Consider the following 6,480-nt stretch of genomic DNA (forward strand, 5'->3'; position numbering starts at 1 on the left):
AACGTCCCCCAAGCTGCATATGCCCTGTATATGCCCTCTTTTCCTGGACGTTTGGGCAGCGCGGGCGGGAGATTCCTGGAAGCGCCTCCCAGGCACACACCCCTCCTTGCACCCGCCCACCCTGTGCTTGCAGGATTTGCAGGGGGGCTCTGAAATTCTGGGGTAGGGGGCCAGGAACCTGAGCCTGGAGGGCCCAGGAGTCCCCCACTCCTCTTACCGGCAGTGCTCAGCGCGCTCTGGCCTAACTCCTGTCCTGCCCGCACCCAGGAGGCCTTCTGGGGCCCAGAGCTGAATTGGCGCCCGGGGAAGGCGCGCAGAGTGTCCCACCGGGAGGTCTGACTGGGGATAGGGGGCCCCGCGATGGGGTGGGGCATGGGGCACTGGGTGGGCTCTACCCCAGCTGCCTGGAATTCACAGGGACAGAGACTTAGAGGTGCACCCAGGAGCCTCCTAGCCCGCGGCCGCCTTCCTCCTCCCCACCGGGGTCTTCCGGGGAGTGGGGTGGCTAGCCCCTTGCTGGGAGAGTGTGCATGTTTGTGCTGGGGGTGGGGAGGACTTCCTTGAATTTGCCGCTGCGGGCGGAATCTTCCTGGTTGGGGCTGGGTGGGGGCCGGGTTGGGGCAAGCTCTTGGGCCCCCTGGAATCTAGATTCCCTTGGTTGGGGCAGGGCCAGAGAGGGGGGGTGTCTCACCCCAGGTCATGGAGTCGAGGCTCTCTCTTTGAATGGGAGATTCCCGAGAGCTCCGGACGGCCCTGCCCTGGGTAATCGGTTCATCGATTAACAGCTTGGGTGTGGGGGGTGCTTCAACAGGGGGCGGGGCTGCTGAGTCTGGGGCCCAGCCCCGCGAAGTGTTGCCGGTGGGAGGCGGGGAAGGCGGTAATTCCAGGTTGGGGAGGGTCTCTGCGCTTCCCTAAGACTCTGAGGATCCTCCGAGGGGCCCCCCGGGTGCCAAGCGCCAGCCGGGCCCCCTTGGGCCGCTGGAAGAATTGGTTCCCACCAGCCAACCTGTTCCCATAGCCAGAAGTTGCCATGGTGACCCCCTCCCACCTTCAGCTACAGCTTTTCCAGTAAAACCACTGCAGAAATCCATACTTCCCGACAGGCACGCCCCCGGCCCCCCACCCCCCACTCTGCGCGGTAGGGAGCGGCCAGGAGTTAACCCTCTGCCTGCCGGCTGGCCGGAAATATTGGGGGAAGTCAGGGGAGTGAGAGCTGGCCGTGGGGGACCTGGGGCTGGAAAGGAGAAAGTGAACAGGGTAGGGCCAGCTGCTGTTTCCCTCGCGGCCCCAGGATGGGACTCCAGGAAGTTAGAGGAGAGAAAGGAAGCTAGCGCCCCACTGTCACCGGCTCTGGAGAATTCTTGCTGGGGTACCAGGACTGCTCCCAGTGGAAGCCGAGTGTCCCCGCTGGGCTCTGGCCAGCCGCCCCAGGGTGCCTTCCGCTGTCGGTGGGGTAGCAGGACTCCCCAGCCTGGCCTGCAGTTGCTGACGGATCAGCTCTCCCCTCTCCCTCCTGTCCCCCTCCTCCAGCGCAAACCTCTTTCTGGAGGCAGAGAGGGCTCAGCTCACGTCCAGCAGCCCCACTGCCCGCACCCAGCAGTCCCTCAAGGGAGGCCACACGCCCGTCAGCCTGGCTCTGTGTCCATAGGTCCGCTCTAGTGGGCTATTGGACAAAAGAAGTCACTGACCGCTTGGGGTCTTGGCTTTCTTCCCTGAGAAGTGAGGGGAATGATCTAGGCTGCTTGCAATTTGAGGAAGAAGAGATATTCCATCCTACGGAGGTGGGGGGTTGGGGGAGGGGTGCCAGCGATAAAGCCTGCTTTGTCTCTATCAGGGGCCCCTGGGGTCCCCTGAGACTGTGCGGACCCAGGGGGCTCAGCTCTGCGGCCCAGCCTGCTTCCACTTTCAGAGCCGTCAGTGGGCTCTAATTGTTCTCTCTGTAGCCCAGGATGAATAATTGAGAGGTCTTTGAAGAGAATTAATTAGCCCGTTTATTGACTGTAAATGCTTTGCTGCAGATGATAAAGGGAAGGCTCGGCCGCGGTGCCTGCCACCGACCCACAGCTTGACGTGGCATTTGTACTCGGGGTTCCCTGGGCACCACCAGGGCTCAGCCTTTGCCTTTTGCCCCAGAGGGGTGCAGACTGTGAGCTCCTCCACCTGCCTGCAGACTGCGAGCTCCCCCACCTGCCTGCCCCTTGCTGCCAGGTTCTGCCCCTCAGCCCCAGCTCTGCTTCGGGTATCTTCCAAGAGGCAAGTAGGGACCTCCCTGTCCCCAAGGACTAGGGGCAGGGCATGTCCCACTGTTGGGAGCACTTGGCCAGCATGCTGAACTGAGGAAGAGAAGTAGGTCTCCCTTGAGGTGGCTGAATCCGGGGAGGCTGGTGCTCAGGGCTCAGGAGGGGAGGAGGAGCCCTGAGTGATGATGTCTGCATCCCAGGCAGGGGCAGGGGCCAAGCTGAGAGCCCAAGCCTCCTCCAGTCCCTCCCCTCAGTCCTGCTGGTGGTAGACATCTGCGCTTTGGGCTGCTTGGTGTCCACACAGCCTTCCCAGGGCCTGTGGTTGGGTCAGACGGCATGCAGTGAGGGTCCAGTAGTTCTGTCCTATGCAGGCCGTTCCGTGCTGTCTTAACCAGGGAGCAAGTCTCCATCAGATGCAGTTCGGACTAGTGACTTCCCTTGTTTCCTGAGAAACTCCCTGTATCAGTCAGCTACTGCCATAATTAGGCCCCTAACAAACAGCCCCACAGTCTCGCGGCGTTCCAGGAGGCACTGGTTTTCTGCTGTTATGTGAGTAGGCCTGCTGGGATTCAGCAGATCCAGACTGGGCTTGCCTCCGTGTTGTGGGTTGGGTCCAGGTTTGTTCTGCGTGTTTCTTGTCCTCCTTGGACCAGCAGGCGACCCGAGGTGTGTTCTTTCCTGGTCTGTGTCAGCAGGCAGGAGAGCAGGTTTGTTGTGTGAGGCATTTCAAGTTTCTGCTCGCTGCATATCACTGCCATCCCATTGATCAAAGCAAGTCATATGGCGCTTCTATCTGAAGGCTTGTGTCCCCTGAAAATTCAGATGTTGAAATCCTGACCCTCAAAGATGATGGTGTTAGGAGGTAGGGCCTTTGGTAGGTGATGAGGGCTCCAGCCTCATGAATGAGATTAGTGTTTTTATAAAAGAGCCCCCCAGAGCTCCCCTACCCCTTTCCCCATGTGAGCACAGTGAGAAGGTGCCCGCGGGGAAGCAGGAAGAGGGTTCTCACCAGAGCCTGACCGTGTTGGCCCCTTGATTTTGGATTTTCAACCTTCAAATCTGGGACATTTCTGTTGTTTATAAGCCCTGAGACTATGGTACTTTGTATAGACTGAGACGGGGCAGGGGGAGGGGGTGTGGGGGGGTGGTGCCCAATGCCAAGGATACAGAGGCATAACTGCAGAAGGGAGTGAAGCGGCAGGGTTGATAACCCAATCCCCTCTTTTTTAGCTTTAGTTTTATTATGAGAATAGTTTTTTAAAAATCAGAAAGCAGAAGTAGGCAGAGGGGCATAGTGAATCTCTTTGGAACATCACCCAGATTCCATAACTGTTAATATCTTCCTACATTTTCCCTGATCTGCCTTTTTTTTTCTTGGTAAGGTATTCTTAAAGCTTTTTAAAAATTGAAGTTAAAATACACATAACATGAAATTTACCATTTTAACCATTTTTAAGTGTGCAGCTTAGTGGCATTAGATATATTCCCATTCCCACTGCTATGCGGTCATCACCAGCATCCACCTCCAGAACATTTTCGTCATCCTAAACTGAAACTCTGTCCCCATGAGACACTAACCCTCCATTCTCTCCTCCCCCGGCCCCTGGCAAGCACCATTATGTTTCTGTCTCTATAAATCTGACTATTCTAGGTACCTTATCTGGGAGAAATTACACAATATTTGTCCTTCTGTGACTGTCTTATTTTGCACAGCATCATGTTTTCGAGGTCCGCCCCTATTGTAGTGTGTGTCAGAACTTCTTTTTTCTAAGGCCAACTACTATTGCGTTGCATGCGCAGACCACGTTTGTTTATTCATTTAGCCACTGATGGCCATTTGGGTTGCTTCTACCTTTTGACTGTTTTGAATAATACTGCTATGAACCTGAGTGTACAAGTATCTGCTTGAGACTCTGCTTTCAGTTCTTTGGAGTGTATACCCAGAAGTGGAGTTGCTGCGTCGTTTCACGCTTTGAGGAGCTGCCATGCTGTCCTCCACAGTGCCGGCTCCATTTCACATTCCTGTTTGCAAAGCACAAGGCTCCAGTCTCTCCATATCCTCACCAACACATGTTATTCTCTGTTTTTTCCTTTCTTTCCTTCTTTCTTCCTCTCTCCTTCCCTCCCTTCCCTTCTCCCTCCTTTCTTCATCATTGCCATCTTAAAGGGTATGAAGTAGTGTCTTATAGTTTTGTTTTCCTTTAATATTTATTTACTTGGCTGTGCCGGGTCTTAGTTGCAGCATGTGGGATCTTCAGTCTTTATTGCAGCTTGCAAGATCTTTAGTTGAGGCATGCGAAGACATCTGGGATCTAGTTCCCTGACCAGGAATCGAACCCGGGCTCCCTTGCATTGGGAACACAGAGTCTTAGCCACTGAACCACCGGGGAAGTCCCCTCATTGTGGTTTTGATTTGTGTTTCTATCTCCTTTTGACTTCAGCTCTCTTTTGAGATGGGTTTCTATTTCTTGTAACTGGGACTAGTTTGGGTGGGTTCAGTAGCAAGTGTCCTGTTGTTCTAGCTAATGTGTGCTGCAAGCCAGGCTCTTCACTCCCAAGCACTGTCCCAATTCAAGACCCCAACAGCCCAGTGAGGTGGGGGCTGCTTATGAAGCCCAGTGTAGGGGTGAGGCTAGGGTGGACAGGTGACTTGCCCAGAGGCACAGAGCTGGGGTTCAAAGGCAAGCCTACACCTGAGCCATGACCTTGGGCTCCTCAGGGTAGGGTAGGCATTGCCAGGTCACTGCCAGGGGAGACCTGCCTGTTCCCTTGGCTCAGACTTGGAGAACTGGTGTTGGGGTCGGGGAGATCCCAAGACCTGGACAGCACCAGGGTGCAGGAGAGACTGGGAAGAGAGAGCACGCTGAGACTCCTTGCTACTCTCCCAGGATGAGGCATTTGGAGGCTGAGAACATCTGGAGAAGAGGAGCTCATTGCCCGAAAAGCTGCTGTGGCATCTAAAAATATGGGCTTCCTTCCTTCCAGGAAGGGGGATTGAGAAGGAAGCTGCCCATCCCCTGCTCACCAGTAAGCTGCCTGTGTTCAGATGAATTGCTCGATTGCAGTTAACACCTGGCTCCTTGGCCTGGCACGCAGAGCCTTAGCATGCTCTTGAACTCCTTGTGGAATGGGCTTGCTGTGTGGGTCTGGTGGGCCGAAGTGATGGGGAAGAGAGCCTGCCTTCTGGGGGCTCTGCAGGAGACAGGCCAGGCAGGGCCCTGGGGTCCCACTTGTTCAGTGCCCCCAGCCCCACCCAGGCTTCAGCTGGGGTCTTTACTGCTTGCCATGTGTCCCGTAAGCCTGGGCATCAGTGTCTGGCTTCCTGGAAACCAAGGTGGTGGTAAAAGGAGTGGGCAGAGCCAGCTGGCTTGGATGCCCACCCTGGGCCTCAGGGCCGCAGGAGACCACCTGCAGAGGAGCCGGGAGAGGGGCGGCGGCTGGGGCCCACCAGGCTGGGGCGGCGGGCACAGCTGGGCCTGTGGGAGGGCTGGAGGGGCCTCTGGGGAAGGGACTTACCGGCAGGCAGCTCTGCTGAGACCCCAGGGGCCCTCCTTGATTCCGGTAAAAACAGAACATGGGGTGGGGTGCCAGCTTCTGCCCGCCTGGGGCCACCCCCTCCTCTCCCCTGTCTCCCATCTGCTCCTCCTCCCAGTCCTCCCCCTCCTCTTGTGGTTGAGTCCCAGGCTACTCCTGCTTTTAAGGTGATGCCTAGACAGGTATAGCAAGACTATTCTCATGACAACTGGGGAGAAAAGCCAGTGGAGGATGCTGCCTGGGTGGGTGCAGCCTGCTGAGGAGTGGCCCCGTGACCTCCTTTCCCAACCTCGCCACCCGCCCAGATGCCTTCCCGGCCAGGCCTGAACTCAGTACCTACTAGCCCCACTGCCCCACGTGGCCCAGCAGCCCGGGCTCAGCTCCATGAATCTGCTCCTCACCTGCCCTGGGGGTGGCGGGGCCCGTGTTCCTTGAGCGGGAGGTGCCCCTTTGGAGGTCTCCTTCCAAGGGTCTGTCGGGCATAAAAGGGGGAGAGAGTGTTTCCCAGACAGGCGATCTGGGATTTTCACAGGAGCTCCCTGTGACCTCCACCCTGTGGGGACACGGCAGAGGGGACACGGCCGAGGTTGCAGTGCTGCCCTCTGAGCTGACACCCTCCCCGTCCCACTCCCTGGGATCTGGGGCTCACCCTAAGAGGTGGGTGCTGCTTGCCCCTGACCACTCCACCCTCCTGCGGCCAGCCACT

At 57.1% G+C, this 6,480-nt stretch overlaps 1 long non-coding RNA gene across 1 annotated transcript in view; it reads right to left on the reverse strand.

Moving 5' to 3' along the window:
• The window catches only part of LOC105000399, a 4,403-nt gene extending 3,618 nt beyond the window's left edge, over window positions 1-785 (reverse strand). Inside the window, exon 1 of the long non-coding RNA XR_826739.1 lies at window positions 692-785. This is a non-coding gene — a long non-coding RNA (uncharacterized LOC105000399). The remainder of the gene's footprint in view (window positions 1-691) is intronic.
• Window positions 786-6,480: the final 5,695 nt, after the last annotated feature.

This window comes from Bison bison, unplaced genomic scaffold (assembly GCF_000754665.1).
Source record: "Bison bison bison isolate TAMUID 2011002044 unplaced genomic scaffold, Bison_UMD1.0 scf7180017864371, whole genome shotgun sequence".
Taxonomy (NCBI): Eukaryota; Metazoa; Chordata; class Mammalia; order Artiodactyla; family Bovidae; genus Bison; species Bison bison.